Source organism: Mesoplodon bidens, assembly GCF_964165515.1.
Source record: "Mesoplodon bidens genome assembly, chromosome: 9".
In the NCBI taxonomy this organism is placed as follows: Eukaryota; Metazoa; Chordata; class Mammalia; order Artiodactyla; family Ziphiidae; genus Mesoplodon; species Mesoplodon bidens.
The window spans coordinates 73,714,689-73,732,123 of NC_138166.1; the positions used below are offsets into that span (position 1 = coordinate 73,714,689).

Genomic DNA, 17,435 nt, shown 5'->3' on the forward strand with positions numbered 1-17,435 from the left:
TATTTTTTGATTTCTTCAGTTATCTCTTGGTTATTAAGTAGTGTATTGTTCAGCTTCCATGTTTTTGTATTTTTTACAGATTTTTTCCTGTAATTGATATGTAGTCTCATAGCATTGTGGTCAGAAAAGATACTTGATAAAACTTCAATTTTCTCAAATTTACCAAGGCTTGATTTGTGACACAAGATATGATCTATCCTGGAGAATGTTCCATGAACACTTGAGAAGAATGTGTATTCTGTTGTGTTTGGATGAAATGTCCTATAAATATCAATTAAGTCCTTATTGTTTAATGTATCATTTAAAGCTTGTGTTTCCTTATTTGTTTTCATTTTGGATGATCTGTCCATTGGTGAAAGTAGGGTGTTAAAATCCCCTACTATGATTGTGTTACTGTCGATTTCCCCTTTTATGGCTCTTAGTATTTGCCTTGTGTATTGTGGTGCTCCTATGTTGGGTGCATAAATATTTACAATTGTTATATCTTCTTCTTGGATTGATCCCTTGATCATTATGTACTGTTCATCTTTGTCTCTTGTAATAGTCTTTATTTTAAAGGCTATTTTGTTTAATATGAGAATTGCTACTCCAGCTTTCTTTTGATTTCCATTTGCACAGAATTATCTTTTTCCATCCCTTCACTTTCAGTCTGTATGTGTCCCTAGGTCTGAAGTGGGTCTCTTGTAGATAGCATATATATGGGTCTTGTTTATCTATCCATTCAGCCAGTCTATGTCTTTTGGTTGGAGCATTTAATCCATTTACATTTAAGGTAATTATCGTTATGTATATTCTTATTACCATTTTCTTAATTGTTTTGGGTTTGTTGTTGTAGGTCTTTTCCTTCTCTTGTGTTTTCTGCCTAGAGAAGTTCCTTTAGCATTTGTTGTAAAGCTGGTTTGGTGGTGCTGAATTCTCTTAGCTTTTGCTTGTCTGTAAAGGTTTTAATTTATCCATCAAATCTGAATGAGATCCTTTCTGGGTAGAGTAATCTTGGCTGTAGGTTTTTCTCCTTCATCACTTTAAATATGTCCTGCCACTCCCTTCTGGCTTGCAGAGTTTCTGCTGAAAGATCAGCTGTTAACCTTACGGGGATTCCCTTGTGTGTTATTTGTTTTTCCCTTGCTGCTTTTAATATTTTTTCTTTGTATTTAATTTTTGATAGTTTGATTAATATGTGTCTTGGCATGTTTCTCCTTGGATGTATCCTGTATGGGACTCTCTGTGCTTCCTGGACTTGATTAACTATTTCCTTTCCCATATTAGGGAATTTTTCAACTATAATCTCTTCAAATATTTTCTTAGTCCCTTTCTTTTTCTCTTTTTTTTCTGGGACCCCTATAATTTGAATGTTGGTGTGTTTAATGTTGTCCCAGAGGTCTCTGAGACTGTCCTCAATTCTTTTCATTCTTTTTTCTTTATTCTGCTCTGCAGTAGTTATTTCCACTATTTTATCTTCCAGGTCACTTATCTGTTCTTCTGCCTCAGTTATTCTGCTATTGATCCCTTCTAGAGAATTTTTAATTTCATTTATTGTGTTGTCCATCACTGTTTGTTTGCTATTTAGTTCTTCTGGATCCTTGTTAAACGTTTCTTGTATTTTCTCCATTCTATTTCCAAGATTTTGGATCATCTTTACTATCATTATTCTGAATTCTTTTACAGGTAGACTGCCTAATTACTTTTCATTTGTTAGGTCTGGTGGGTTTTTGCCTTGCTCCTTCATCTGCTGTGTGTTTCTCTGTCTTCTCATTTTGCTTAACGTACTGTGTTTGGGGTCTCCTTTTCGCAGGCTGCAGGTTCATAGTTCCCTTTGTTTTTGGTGTCTGTCCCCAGTGGCTAAGCTTGGTTCAGTGGGTTGTGTAGGCTTCTTGGTAGAGGGGACTAGTGCCTGTGTTCTGGTGCATGAGGCTGGATCTTGTCTTTCTGGTGGGCAGGTCCACATCTGCTGGTGTGTTTTGGGGTGCCTGTGGCCTTATGATTTTATGCCGCCTCTCTGCTAATGGATGGGGTTGTGTTCCTGTCTTGCTAGTTGTTTGCCATAGGGTGTCCATCACTGTAGGTTGCTGGTCGTTGAGTTAAGCTGGGTGTTGGTGTTGAGATGGAGATCTCTGGGAGAGCTTTCGCCGTTTGATATTACATGGAGCTGGGAGGGCTCTTGTGGACCAGTGTCCTGTACTTGGCTCTCTCACCTCAGAGGCACCGCCCTGATGCCTGGCTGGAGCACCAAGAGCCTGTCATCCACACGGCTCAGAATAAAAGGGAGAAAAAAAAGAACGACACAAAGTAGAAGGTAAAATAAAGTAAAATAACGTTATTAAAATAAAAAATAAAAAGTAATTATTAAAAAAATGTTTTAAGTAATAAAAAAAAAGAAAGAGGAGAGCAACCAAACCAACAAAGAAATCCACCAATGATAGCAAGTGCTAAAAACTATACTAAAAAAAGAAAAAGAAAAGCAGACAGACAGAACCCTAGGACAAATGGTAAAAGCAAGGCTATACAGACAAAATCACACACAGAAGCATACACATACTCACAAAAAGAGGAAAAGAGAAAAAAAATAAGATATATATATATATCATTGCTCCCAAAGTCCACCTCCTCAATTTGGGATGACTCGTTGTCTATTCAGGTATTCCACAGATGCAGGGTACGTCACCTTGATTGTGGAGCTTTAATCCGCTGCTCCTGAGGCTGCTGGGAGATATTTCCCTTTCTCTTCTTTGTTCGCACAGCTCCTGGGGTTCAGCTTTGGATTTGGACCCGCCTCTGCATGTAGGTCTCCTGAGGGTGTCTGTTCTTCGCTCAGAGAGGACGGGGTTAAAGGAGCAGCTGATTCTGGGTCTCTGGCTCACTCAGGCCGGGGGGAGGGAGGGGTAGGGATGCGGGACGGGCCTGCAGCGGCAGAGGCCAGTGGGACGTTGCACCAGCCTGAGGCGTGCCGTGCGTTCTCCCGGGGTAGTTGTCCCTGGCTCCTGGGACCCTGGCAGTGGCGGGCTGCACAGGCTCCCTGGAGGGGAGGTGTAGATAGTGACCTGTGCTTGCACACAGGCTTCTTGGTGGCGGCAGCAGCAGCCTTAGCGTCTCATGCCCGTCTCTGGGGTCCGCGCTGAGAGCCGCAGCTCACGCCTGTCTCTGGAGCTCCTTTAAGCAGTGCTCTTAATCCCCTCTTCTAGTGCACCAGGAAACAAAGAGGCAAGAAAAAGTCTCTTACCTCTTTGGCAGGTCCAGACTTTATCCCGGACTCCCTCCCGGCTAGCCGTGGTGCACTAGCCCCTTCAGGCTGTGTTCACGCAGCCAACCCCAGTCCTCTCCCTGAGATCTGACCTCCGAAGCCCGAGCCTCAGCTCCCAGCCCCCGCCCGCCCCGGCGTGAGCAGACAAGCTTCTCGGGCTGGTGAGTGCTGGTCGGCACCGATCCTCTGTGCGGGAATCTCTCCGCTTTGCCCTCCGCACCCCTGTTGCTGCGCTCTCCTCCGTGGCTCCGAAGCTTCCCCCCTCCGCCACCCGCAGTCTCCGCCCACGAAGGGGCTTCCTAGTGTGTGGAAACCTTCCCTTCTTCACAGCTCCCTCCCAGAAGTTCAGGTCCCATCCCTATTCTTTTGTCTCTGTTTTTTGTTTTTTCTTTTGCCCTACCCAGGTAGGTGGGGAGGTTCTTGCCTTTTGGGAGGTCTGAGGTCTTCTGCCAGCGTTCAGTAGGTGTTCTGTAGAAGTTGTTCCACATGTATTTCTGGTGTATTTGTTGGGAGGAAGGTGATCCTCCATGTCTTACTCTTCCACTGTCTTGAAGCTCCTCCCCCTTCCCAGTTTTTCAAAGCTACAGACCTCTTCCACCACCTCCCCTCCAGGCACTCTTGATCCCCCAGTGCTGCCTTTTTTTTTTTTTGCCTGTAACACTCATCAGCTTCTCTTTTTTCACATTCTGAAACTTCTTCATTTGTTGAGGACAGTTAACAAATAGAATAAATACTTTTCACATGGAGCCCTGCATTTTTTCCAACATTTACTCATCAACTTCTAATATACTACAGGATAGACTTAATTGTTTATGTATTTGTTGTCTGGAGTACCTGCTACAGAGTAAGTTCCACAACAGCAGGAATGTTTGTTTTGTTTACTGGTGTACCCCCAAGCACCTGGCACATATTAGCTCCTCAATAAATATTTGTCAAATTTAGTCTTAAATAGCTGTTCAGCATACAAAATTGATGCTTGAGAGATGGATTTCTGGACTCTCTGGAGCTAAAGTGATGAGGATGCAGATCTGGGAGTCTTCGCTCTATTGTTAAGTCTTCATCCTCTAGTGCCTGGAAGATTCAGTGACCTTCCGTTATGTCTTCTGGCCTCTAGCTCCTTTCCCCTCCAGTTCACTCACCACACTATCACCAAATTTGTCTAATATATAGTTATAAGTATTCTGGTTTCCGTGTCCTGATTAAAACCTCCCAGGGACTCTCCACTACTGAAAGAGTACAGGCCCCTCAATAGGATGCATAAGACTTTGTGTGATATGCCTCAGCCTAACCTTCCGGCTTCATCGACACCCAGCCCAGCCCACATAACCTCTGTGCTAGTTACAGCTTCCTGACCAGCCCTGCACATTCTCCCCAAGGTGCCTGCATGTATGGTCTCTCAGTCCAGAGTGTCTGTCTCGTCTCCACTGTGCCTGAGCAACTCCAGCTTATCCTGAAAGTAATATCTTCACTCTAGGATACTACTTGGCCCTGCCTCTGTCTGCTGTAGTTAGCTCTCCTTCCCTGTATTCCTCCAGAGATATGCACCCATCTGGAGTGCACAACTAGAGGGCAGTGTGGCAGGAGGCTGGGACTGCCAACCAGTGGGCAGCACCTATATGGTTAAAAAGCTTTTTAATGCCTTGCCCTGTTTTCTATCTTTCTTTTTCTCTCTCTCCCTCAAACACACACACACACACACACACACACACACACACACACACACACACACACACACACACACACACACACACACCCTGTATTATTTTTCCTTGAATTGATCCATTATATAAATGCAACCCTGAGGACAGTTGTTTTTAAGTTGTCCTAACCTTTTAGTTTATCAATTTTTCAAGGATCCAGAGTTTTAGATATTGGATTCTGTACTTATTTTTCTGTACTGTTCTGTTTTTACAAGCATAGCTTTGCTTGGCGTTCTTTATTCATTTTAAAGTATTTAAGATTTTTGTAGAAAGTTTTATTTGGTTCTTTTATTCTCTGATTACATATTGATCTCAACGTAGTGATATTTATGTGCTTTTAATTTTTCTTTCAACACTGTTAGAATTGCATATGTTCATCCAAGGAATCCACATCTATACAAAATATGGCCAGTTTTGTTATTTCTTCCATTCATACTATTTTCATGATTTCTAAAAGTTTTTTTTTCTACTTTGCTTGAAAAGAAAACGTCATATACTGACAAAATTCACCTTGAAAAGGGTCCCTAGTTCACTTCACTGCCAGAGTCTACTTGTTAACTTTGATTTCCAAGAAAAGTTCTCAGATGTGAGCAAAGTAAAATTCAGCCACACCCTAAGATCTAGGTACAAATAGTGTTAGAGGAGAACGCCCCCCTTGCTTGACCACTCCATATTTCAGGGTCACACCCTGCCCTTTGGCATCTTCATGTGTCTCCTCTTTTTCTCTCTTTCCCTGGATGCTGATTTCTCTTTCTTTGTTTTCTTTTATTTTTGCAGTACACGGGCCTCTCACTGTTGTGGCCTCTCCCGTTGCGGAGCACAGGCTCCGGACGCGCAGTCTCAGCGGCCATGGCTCACGGGCCCAGCCGCTCCGCGGCATGTGGGATCTTCCCAGACCGGGGCACGAACCCGTGTCCCCTGCATCGGTAGGCGGACTCTCAACCACTGCGCCACCAGAGAAGCCCTCTGATTTCTCTTTCTTTACATGACAGCAGCCATGATACGAATGGGGCCCACTAACCACCAGCATTCCTCTGCAGCCATTTGATTTCTGCTTTGGGTAACACCAGAGGAGAGTGATCAGTTATATAAACTCAATCCTGAGCACAGTTCTTCCCATTTGGAATTCACCGTGCCTTATGCCGAGGACATTTTCAAACACTGAGGGAGGGAAATGTCGGATTTATTAATGAGTGATGTACCGGCTTCCTCTCTGTGTCTCCCTTTTGTGGTTCACATTCTGACCATTCAGTCAGGTTTATCCTATTCAAACCCTGTATTTAAATGCAACTGGAAGAGGTTGCTAGGCTTTTTTTCATTTTATTTTAATTTTGTGTAGTTAGAAAAATGTTTCTCAAATGTGATTTGTGGATTCATGTTATTCAGGATTCCTGGATTAATTGAACAAAATCTGGTAGCACTTCTACACGATCTGAATTATAAAATTACATCTATCCATTAGGCTGAAAAATATTTTAAAATAGTTTTATAGGATTTCAAGAATCTTAGCACTTTCTTAACATTGAAAGTTCAGTCTTCACATTTTCAAGGGCAGTGAAACATTCTTATCTGACCTACGGCTTATTAATGGGACAAAAGCCTGTCCATCAATCAAGACTGACAGTTCAATGTATTTTCTGAACAGGACTTCTTACAATATGCACAATGATAAAACAAATGTCCATTTATCCTTATTTCCCAGAAGTTGAATACTTTCAGCCATTCTTAAAAGGACAGAGATATTTACTAACAGATTATGACTGTGTGAGGGATAATCTTGAGACTATAATGGAATTCTGTTCTTTTTATCTTTACTGTTACTGTATCAGAGTTGGACAATTATCTCGATCATGTTTGACAACTAGAAAATGCATGTTGGCTTTTTCTTGTGCTATGATTCAGTCATTTTCAACTTTTAAAATGTTTATTGGAAGAAGGGATACAATATTAGATAAGAATCTGAATAAGAGCACTATTTAGGTATCTATCAAAGAAGCAACATTTGTATAATAATCAAGAGTAATTGTTTAGAGGAGCTGCTAAAACAATATTTATAACACATGAAAATTATTTTTGTACCATGTTTAACTTGTTTTCTCCTATAGCGACCTATATATGAATTTTAATAAGCTTTTTATTATAAATAAAGTATACATATTAATATAGGAATAGTTTTTCCGTTTCAGAAATTGTCAGTGACAGGTTGCCGTATACACTATAACTTTTCTCTACAAGCACACAAATCTTTTCCTTGATTTTCAGTAAAAAAAAAAAAGAAATCTTCCTTTTACATAGTTGTACCTTCACATGATATTTAAAACCACCTGTTAGGAACAGTTACCCTGATAATCACTTTGAAAACAGCATGTTTTAGACACACAGCATCAAAACAGCAACAACAAAAAAAAATATGCAGTTTTGCAACATGCATGTGCTACAAAAACCTTAAAAATACAGTTCTACTCCAACAGATAAATAGGTTTGGCCAAAATATTTTCAGTCTAAGTTCTGTTAGTAAAAAGGGTGATTATTCCCTTATTTTTCTCCATTTGCTTACAACTCATATTGTCATATACATTCATGGGACATACTTATACTAAAAAATTTACTCATTGTTTATCTGAAATTCAAATTTAACTGAGCATCCTATATATTCATTTCCTAAACCTCAGTGGGGGCATGGGTTTGCTCTTCTTTAAAGAGGTAAAGTAATGGTTCCTTATCTGTTGTTTTTCGTTAGTGTGGAAGGCCCTTACCATGGACTTACCATATCTTGGAGGACAATTTTTTTTAACATCTTTATTGGAGTATAATTGCTTTACAATGGTGTGTTAGTTTCTGCTTTATAACAAAGTGAATCAGCTATACATACACATATATCCCCATATCTCTTGGAGGATAATTTAAGAAGGACTTCAGGAGCTTGAAACAGCTTTAGAGGAAAACCACAAGATGGCCAAAGGGTGGGAAAATAAGAAATAACACTATTTAAACTGTAGATGAGAGGGCCAAGGTGATGAAACAGCAAGTATTTGGAGTGGGCTCACCCAGTGGACTGTGCCAAGTTCCTCATTTTTGATGAAGGTATGCAGAAACTGGCTAAGACAACTTAGGAGGGTAAGCATAATAGCTACATTTATTGGATGCCAGTGTGTGCTGCATAATTGAATGCCAATGTCTCATAATTCATCTCTAACCCTCCTGGCCAACCCACAGATGTGTACCATTATTATCCCCATGTTTTAGATGAAGAAACTGACACTCAGAGTCAGAAGGTATGTAAATGGTAAAGCCCAGATTCACATCACATCAGTGTGATGACACCAAAGCCCATACTCTCTCCACTACACCCACCTGTTCTCCAGAAGGCTTGTGAGTTATTAGGAACAATGTTGTTAAGCAAACTAGTCTGTAAATATTAGACGTAAGATTAACTCATGGGTACTTTGAATCATTTAAATGTGGTCATATAAATGAGCAGTTGTGTGGGCTGAAAAACCCTGAAGACTTCTTCTGTCCTTTTGACTTACTGTTAGAAATCATTGTCAAGGTAGTGTCTGGCTACATTAGAAGGGATTTTTGACATGTATTGTTTTATCTTTCTAAAGTCAGCTTAGGTTTTTTTTGTTTTTGTTTTTGTTTTGCGGTACACGGGCCTCTCCCATTGCGGAGCACAGCCTCTGGACGCGCAGGCTCAGCAGCCATGGCTCACGGGCCCAGCCACTCTGCGGCATGTAGGATCTTCCCAGACCAGGGCACGAACCCGTGTCCCCTGCATTGGCAGGCGCACTCTCAACCACTGCGCCACCAGGGAAGCCCAGCTTAGGTTTTTTGATGATAATAACACTAAGTGTTAAAGCTTTAGGCCTAGGAATCAAATGTTGAACAAGGCATGTTTTAAAATTTGCTTTCTCGACAGCCTAGTAGATCTGTCACTTTTCAATTTAGGTTACATATTTAGATTTTTAGCATTTATCTTGCTATCTTCAAATCCACAGACTGTATACTTTTTGAGGGTAGAAACTCTCAGTATTTAGACAAGGGCATGGTATGCAATGGGAGCTCACAAATATTTGATTAATATTATGTGATATAATATGACTCTTCATAAGCAGTGAGTGTTTATAAATACAGTACTTTAAATGTCATCAGGAATCTCCTACTGGGATCTTCTTTCCTTAGCTTTGTTTTTATGGGTCTACTTTTCAAATTAATGGAAATAATATAAATGTAGAAAGGGCTAAGAATTTTCCTTAGGATTTCACTCTGGCAAGTCCTCCTGGAGAATTTAGCCATGACTGTTTTTATGACTGCAGTTTCCTTAATACGGGGCCTCGGCCATTTTCCATCATCATAAATCCCTTTTATACACTTATAAGCAGGATTGAAATGTTTTCTAGTTTTTATATTTTGACTCTTCACTTAGATACATTATCTGTATCTTGAGATTATGTTAAGTAAATATTGTAGAAGAATTTGAAACTATAGAGCAGAAGAAAGCTAGTGTAGCACCTCAGAAACTTTTTTTTTTTTTTTTTTTTTTTTTGCAGTATGTGGGCCTCTCACTGTTGTGGCCTCTCACGTTGCGGACCACAGGCTCCGGACACACAGGCTCAGCGGCCATGGCTCACGGGCCCAGCCACTCCACGGCATGTGGGATCTTCCTGGACTGGGGCACAAACCCCTGTCCCCTGCATCGGCAGGCGGACTCTCAACCACTGCGCCACCAGGGAAGCCCGCACATCAGAAATTGTAACTAGTAGGTTTATCTCCAAATGCAAAGTGAAATATTTAGAGAAATTATTCAAGTAAATAAACTGTCTTTGCCAATTACTTGAATATTTTACATAAAGTTGCTTTTATGCACTTGACTTTGTGTTTGAATTCACAAGTTTGTAGAATCTTTGAGTGGACGTTGTTTAGTCAGGACTTTCAGGCACAAGGAATGAAAGGATCACAATGAAGGGCTTCCCTAGTGGAGCAGTGGTTAAGAATCCACCTGCCAACGCAGGGGACACAGGTTCGAGCCCTGGCCCGGAAAGATCCCACATGCTGCGGAGCAACTAAGCCCGTGCGCCACAACTACTGAGCCTGCGCTCTAGACCCCGTGAACCACAACTTCTGAGCCCACGTGCTGCAACTACTGAAGCCCTCAGTCCTAGAGCCCGTGCTCCACAACAAAGAGAAGCCACTGCAATGAGAGGCCTGCGCACCACACGAAGAGTAGCTCCCCTGCTCGCCGCAACTAGAGAAAGCCCGCGTGCAGCAACGAAGACCCAAAGCAGCCAAAAATAAATTAACTAATTTAAAAAATTAATTAAAATCTTTGTAATAATCACAGTGAAACTGTTGATGGAAAAAAGAAAGAGAAAGAAAGGAGGAAAGGAAAAATTTACTGTTTCTCATTAGCTGAAAATATGGTGGATGCAGATGCTTGCACAATAGCATTAGTGGCCTGCCTTTCTCGATGTCCAGGATCCCCTGCCTCTTGGGTCACTTTCATGCTCAGGCAGGCTTTCTCCACACAGTGACAAAGATGGTCATAAGACAGTACAAGTTAATATCATCCTTAGTGCTAGTGATTTTTGAGGGAGAGAGGTCCCCTCCCAGTATCTATATTAAACCCCAAAAGATCCTGGTTGGCCTTGCTTTAGTCACATGTTCACCCTTGTCCAAGCTCTGGGCCAAAGGAATAGAATTCACTAAAAGGCCAGCCTTCTTTGCAAGCTCACCTTGTGGGGAAGAGATAAGCCAGGTGGTTGACAGCCCCATTAGATAGGGGAGAGTTTTCAAAAGAGTTGCCAGTAGTAGAGCAGGGGCTGGGCAGGTAAATGCAGAAAAAGTTTTCAAAATATTTTGCCTTTAGAACAAAAATCTTTTCCAGGAAATGCAAATAATTTGAAACAGCTCAAATAAGCATCATACTTAAAAAAATTAGAAATACACTTATAAGAACTAGCTTGCATGTTTGTCATATTTTACATAATATTTTATCCTCTTTGAATCTCAGTTTTGTCATGAAAACATGGGAGTTTCCCCTGAAACAGTTTACCCTGAAAACATGGGAGTAATGCTTACCTTCTAAGAAAACATTCAGATTAGAAGAGATGATGTAGTTGACAGCATCTTGTAAACTATAAAGTACTATCTATATAGTTATAAAATATTATGATTTCTAAGAAAAATCAGTTCCTAAGGAAAGCAGAGTTACCCATGTCAAAGTTTTGAAAGTCCCTCTCTTTTAAAAACCTATTCCATGACACCTGTTGTGTTTTTTCATGAGCCATCAGTACTTGCTTACAACACAGGTATATGCTTTGAGACAGATTTTTGTTGATGAGGACAATGATGGTGACAGTAGTAGTGGTGATAGGCACAGGTAATTACTCACTAACTCTTAGAGAATTAAATGTATTTCTAGATTTCTAGGGCATGAAAAGCCCAATGTAAGCTAGTTAAATGAGAAAACTAGAGGTAGATGGATGGCAGACAGAGTTGAGTATGTGGTCTTGCCATTAGGTTAAGCTGGTATTTGTAGCTAATAGAGCAGCCCTCTTTAAAGGAAATACCCCTAAATACCAATAGTTTAATGACCAAGGTGCCACTGAGATAATCACTCCCAGGAAATGTTTTGCCAGTGAGCTTATCTTAACTATCAACTGAAAAGAAATACAGAAATGTTTTATGAGTGATTCAGTTTCACCTGCTATGTGCATGACATTTTAAGAGAATGAATTAGTCAGTCTGTTTGAATCATCTTTACGTGTTCCTTTTAGTAAGGAACTCAAAGTTGGTTAAATGGCCAGCACTGTTTCAGAAAGAAAGGAAGAAAAAACAAACAGTAAAAAGACATTTTATATTGAAAGCCTGATCCAAGCACATCACAGGAATAAATGTATCAAGGCAAAAATATATAAAAGATGAAAGTAGTTCTGGAGTCACTCCCAATATAAATATTAAAATTGCTCACACAGCCTGATCTGGCAGATGATATAGATAGAGAAGAGAAAGCAATATATGCCAGTTCAATGGCATTGGAGTAAAATGTAGAAAAAACAATCTCAGAGCTGAAAATTATTGGAGTTGGAAAATACTTCAGCATTCATTGGTTCAACCCAGGGGTATGCTTGTAAGTATTTAATAACCGTCCCTCCGGGGGGAAATAAGCCCTGATTTTTAGTGTTTGCCAACTTCTATGGGGTAAATACTCCCACCAAGGCCGATTCAAGCAACCAAGATGAGGTAACTGAACACGAGTTGGGAAGAGATGCGTACGCTAAGCCGTCATTAGCTGGTTCCAGGGGCCTCCAGCACACAACTTGTTCAACACTGTAATTTTACAAATAAGAAAGCAGCTAAGGCCAAAGGAGTTGGGTGACTGGCTTTGGGTCATACAACCATTTAACTGCACTGCTACAACCAAAACTCAGGTTTCCACCCCACTCGCCTGCCATGCTGAGCTTCAGTATTGGGAATGCATTGTGAGGAAAGGACTATGACTGATTGATTAGTAAACCTGCCTGACTCCCTTAGCCTGGGTAAGTTCCCCTTGAGGGGCTCCCATAGACATTTCCATGTTGAGCTTAAACTGTAGTCTGTTTGTCTGCCTCTTCATCTCACAATTAGAAAGTGTTTTATTTATTTTCATATCTTCTGCACAGTATCTGGAACACAGTACATGCTCAAAAACTATTTGTTGAGGGCATGAACAAGTAATAATAGAGAATATTTATTGTGCCAAGCACTGCTCCTAGTGGTTTATGTTCATTAACTCATTGAATCCTCAGAGTAACCATCATAAGTGAGACAGGCACTGTAATCACTCCAATATTTCAAATGAGAAAATAGATGCTCAGAAAAATTTATCAAAGGTCACACAGACAGTGAATGGATTCACACCCTGCAGTCTGTCTCCAGAGCCTGTGCACTTGATCACTCAGCTGTCACTCAGTTAACTGGCAGTATCATCAGTGTGCATAGCTCAGCAACAGATATTTCCGAAAGTATTCCTCCATTCCTTGTGAGGGACACAAACATTTCCTGGAGAAGATCTAATCTGACCAACACACACCATTGTTAACGGGGAAGGGCCTCAATTAATTGGAATGATTAATAAAACAGGATATTTAAGTTTTCTCATCTGAGGATTAAACAGAACCCATATTTTAGTTAAAAATTCTGTTGTTGACAATGGGTCCTAGTCCTATATTTTTGCCTTAATAAAAAAAAAATTTTAATTAACATTTCTTTGATTTCTCAACCTGAAAAATGGCATCACCATTTGCTATCAAGAGAATATGAAGAAAGTATAGGAGACTGGGTTACTAACTCCAGGGTTATTCTGCAGGGTTTTTTCCTTAAATAGAAAAAATTTTTCTCCTTCCCTACTGGTTTTCTTATGATTTGCCATCTCATCAAATGAGATAGCAATTTGTACATTTTCTTGGATTCTAGTTAATTGAGGTTTAGTACCATGAAAGACATGTACGAACATTCAGATAGGAACCTTATTTTTTAAACATAATACCTCAGATTTTTTTTTTTAAGATCATTTTGAAGGTTCCCTCAAAAAGCCTAGAAGAAAAAAGTCATTCTCGCTCCACACTGCATTAATGGGCATCAACTAAGATGCAAATTGGTTGTAATGCTTTTTTTTCCTTTGACAATGATAGTTTATTTTCTTCCCGTATTATTTTTCCTAGAGAAAATACAGTGATAAATTATGTATTAGGCTAATGTTCCCAATTTCAGAAGATACTGATACCATTTTGAGAAGTGCACTTAATTTTTCTGCATAATGTATTCTAGAAGGTTTAGACACATATTTGGAGTTTGAGTTTGTATTTGTCTTGTAATAGAACAACTTCTCCCAAATCCTTTTCTTCTACTCCTTGTTATTCCCCCTACCAGTGCCAAAAATTTTCTAGTATCCTTTAAAATAGTGAGACTTACATTCAGAAACAGCAAGTTTATGCATATATATATATATATACATATATATGCACATAGATAACAATCATATAGTTATATATGTATAAGTGTGTATATATACACACACACACACACGTATACACTATGTAACAAACAAAGTGCTTTCAAAGATAAGATATCTTTTTGATACTTAAAGCAGTCATGTGAGGCTATTGGACCCTGGGAATCAGAGTTGAATGAATTGCCTAAAGTCATGCAGCTAGAGAGGGAAAGGGCCAGAACCAGAGCTCTGTCTAACTTCTGCTCCAGTGCACTCTCCCTCTTAGCTCAGGAAGCTGCTCCAGTGTTAGTGAAGCATTCAACATCCCGGACAGATTCCTGTCAGGCAGACATGGGATTGAATCTGGTTCTGTGTGACTTTTGGCAAGTTTGCTCATCTAGAAATGTAGAATAATAATACTTCCTACTTCACAGGGTGTTTACAAAGAGTATATCAGAGAGTTTAGCAGAATGCCTGGCACGTGGTAAACACTCAATACAAGTTATTGTTATTTTTATTATATGGTTTATACCTTACTGAAGCACTGCTTTGCCCTCTGGTCCAACTATACTTTTGTAGCCTTTAAAGCCTATATCCTCAATCAGATGTCTTCATTTGGATCCTGAAAATCATTTTGTCCTTGACCTTCTTTCTTGGGTTTCTTCCATATCTCATGAATGTGAAGAGGAAGTCATATACATTGTGTCTTCGGGAAGCCCTCAGAGCTACTATACAGTCCTTTCTTTCTTGCTGACCTCAGTTTGCACACCCTGCTGTAGATATTCTAAACCTCCTCCTTTACCCTGAAGTCCCTGGTCACTCCTCTGTAACCATCAATTTCAGCAGATGGTCATATACCCCAATTTGTTTTTTAGAACATTGAGATCATATTCCCTGAACTCCTTAAATGTCCCTGTATCTTTATGTGACTTCTCATCTTCTCCTGCTGTCTCAGAAAAAGTGACTTCTCTTATGTTTCAGGGCTCTTGGAAATGCCTCTTTTTGATCCCTTGGAATGTTGATCGAACAATTTTTATCTCCCTCATTTGCTCTTTTTGTTTTCCCCGCTTCTCTCTAGGCCCATCTACTTGCATGTTTCCTGATTGTATCATATGCTCTCTCCTGCCACTGTATCTTTGCACAAACTGCTCTTCCACTAGGAATTTCCATTCCTCATCCTCCTTCAAGACTCAGCACTAGCCTCATTTCCAGTCTGGTTGGCTGCCCTTCCTACACATTGCCATAATTTCTGTCAACCCGTTGCCTCCACCAAGTGACTGTGAGCTTCCTGGGAAAGGTACCGTGTTTCTGGGTTCCCAGACCTACCACAGTGCCTGGCCTTTAGTAGATACCCAACAAACATTAGTAGAAGAAAAAGAGACCTACAAATAAGTGTATGTCTTTCTTGCAACTTAAAGTCCTCTCAACCCTGATATTGCCTTCTGCTTGTCCTTTGCTTTGACAAACATTCTACTTCCTCATCACACATACCCTTGCAATTTAGTGGTCTGATACCACTGTTGAATCTGCTGAAACTACTCTTGTAAAGGTCAACAAGGAGTTTTTGTGTGGATTACATCCACCTTCCTGAGGCCCTCGCCTGCCTTCTGTGACACAGTGCAATTTTGGCTCCCATGATGCCTCTCTGAACTAACTTACCTTCCTTGATTCCTTCACTAGTTTCTCCAATGTGCGTATTCTCTGAGATCTGGTTCATTTGTCTTCTCTTCCTTCACCTTATCCCTCCATGAACATACTCTTTCTTGGTTTTAACCATCCCCTCTGTGCAGATAACATGCAAAGTTTATTTCTATTCCAACTAGAATCCCAGTTGCCCCACTAAGATCAAGTTCTGAAGTTTCATTCTTTCTAATGCACAGATGGCAGATACTTGGCACTTATGCTTCTACTTGCCTCTGTCTCATCTAAGATGGATATTACCTCACCCAAGACCAATCGTGCCACTTTCCCAGCAAGAGCAGGCTTCTCCTCAAAATCCTTCTCATTATTGGCCTCTCTTGCTTGGCATATATGCTGTCTGCTTGGAATCTTCATTCTTCACTTACTCCAGATAACCTGCTTGCTGGAAACAATGTAAAACCTACTAGTCATTCCTGTAGTAGAACGCTTTCACTCATTTCTCAATAACACATCAAACTCAACATGTTTAAAACCAGCTTATCATATTCCTTGATCTTAACCTAACTTCCTCCTACCAACTACCCTAGTTTGTAACTTGTTCCACTTTTTCCCAGATGACGCTGCTTATCTTTACCTTCTCTTTTGTGTTCCACCAATTTAGGTGTCAAATCTTATTTATTCAAATATGTCTCTCATTCATCCCTTCCTTTCTATTCTTGGGGCCACCATCTTGCTTCTGGCCCTTATTATTACCTGGTTATGGGCTCTAATGCCTGTCATCCGGTCTTCTCATTGCCAGGTTCTCCCTGCTCTAAACCACTTTTCCTCCAGATCAATCTTCCTAGAGTAAAACCTTGCTCAGGGCTTCCCTGGTGGCGCAGTGGTTGAGAGTCCGCCTGCCGATGCAGGGGACACGGGTTCGTGCCCTGGTCCGGGAAGATCCCACATGCCACGGAGCGTCTAGGCCCGTGAGCCATGGCCGCTGAGCCTGTGCGTCTCGTGCCTGTGCTCTGCAACAGGAGAGGCCACAACAGTGAGAGGCCCACGTACCGCAAAAAAAAAAAACCTTGCTCATATGACTCTCTAGCTCAAAACCCTTCAGTGACTTTCTATTACCTCTTAAATAATGCCTGTAATTCCTGTCAGTTTGGTAGGGTAAAATTGTCTTGATTTTGGAGTCAGTAAATTTGGTTTTAAGCTCTGGCTACTACACTTATCTGTTCTGTGACTTTGAACTTATTGTTTAGTTTTTATTCACTCATTTATTCAACATATATTTATTGAACACCTACTCTGTTCTAGGTTCTATATCAAGTCCTTGAGATAGAGTGATGAACCAAACAGGCATTGTCCTTGTCTTCTGGACCTGAAATGTATTGGACTTGTCCATATTTCTCATGATCATAGTAATCCTAAGTACAGGCCATGCCTTCCTCTCTTGATGCTTTTAGCGTTTGGTTTTTGCTATACAGGAAATTATAATACTATGTATTATAGTAATTTACATATATGTATTATCTCTCAACCCCATTGTAAGTTCACTGAAGGGTAAGCGCCATGTCCCATTTCCCATAGTGTAAGCACAGAGCCGTGCACAGTGAATTCTATTGTGTTTTTGTGGACCTAGAGTTAGTCTTTGGCATAGTTACAATGCCCAGTATGTTTTTAGAGGCTCCCTTTGTCCTGTCATAATTATGCATTTTTTCAAAAGGGGGAAAGAAGTAATAACTATTTGGTTTCTATTTCTCTAAGGCCTTTCTTTTCCAACCCTGCCTATAGCTGTTATAAGTAGAACTCACAATGTTTATAACTTGTGCACCTTAACTTTTTAAAACCTGAATAATAAATCCATTCATGCTTCCTAGTAGAAATACTGTCCGTGTGC

The 17,435-nt window shown here is 40.4% G+C and overlaps 1 protein-coding gene across 1 annotated transcript in view; it reads left to right on the top strand.

Moving 5' to 3' along the window:
- Window positions 1-17,435, top strand: part of MET (MET proto-oncogene, receptor tyrosine kinase) — a 129,051-nt gene that overhangs the window by 16,461 nt on the left and 95,155 nt on the right. The window lies entirely within an intron of this gene.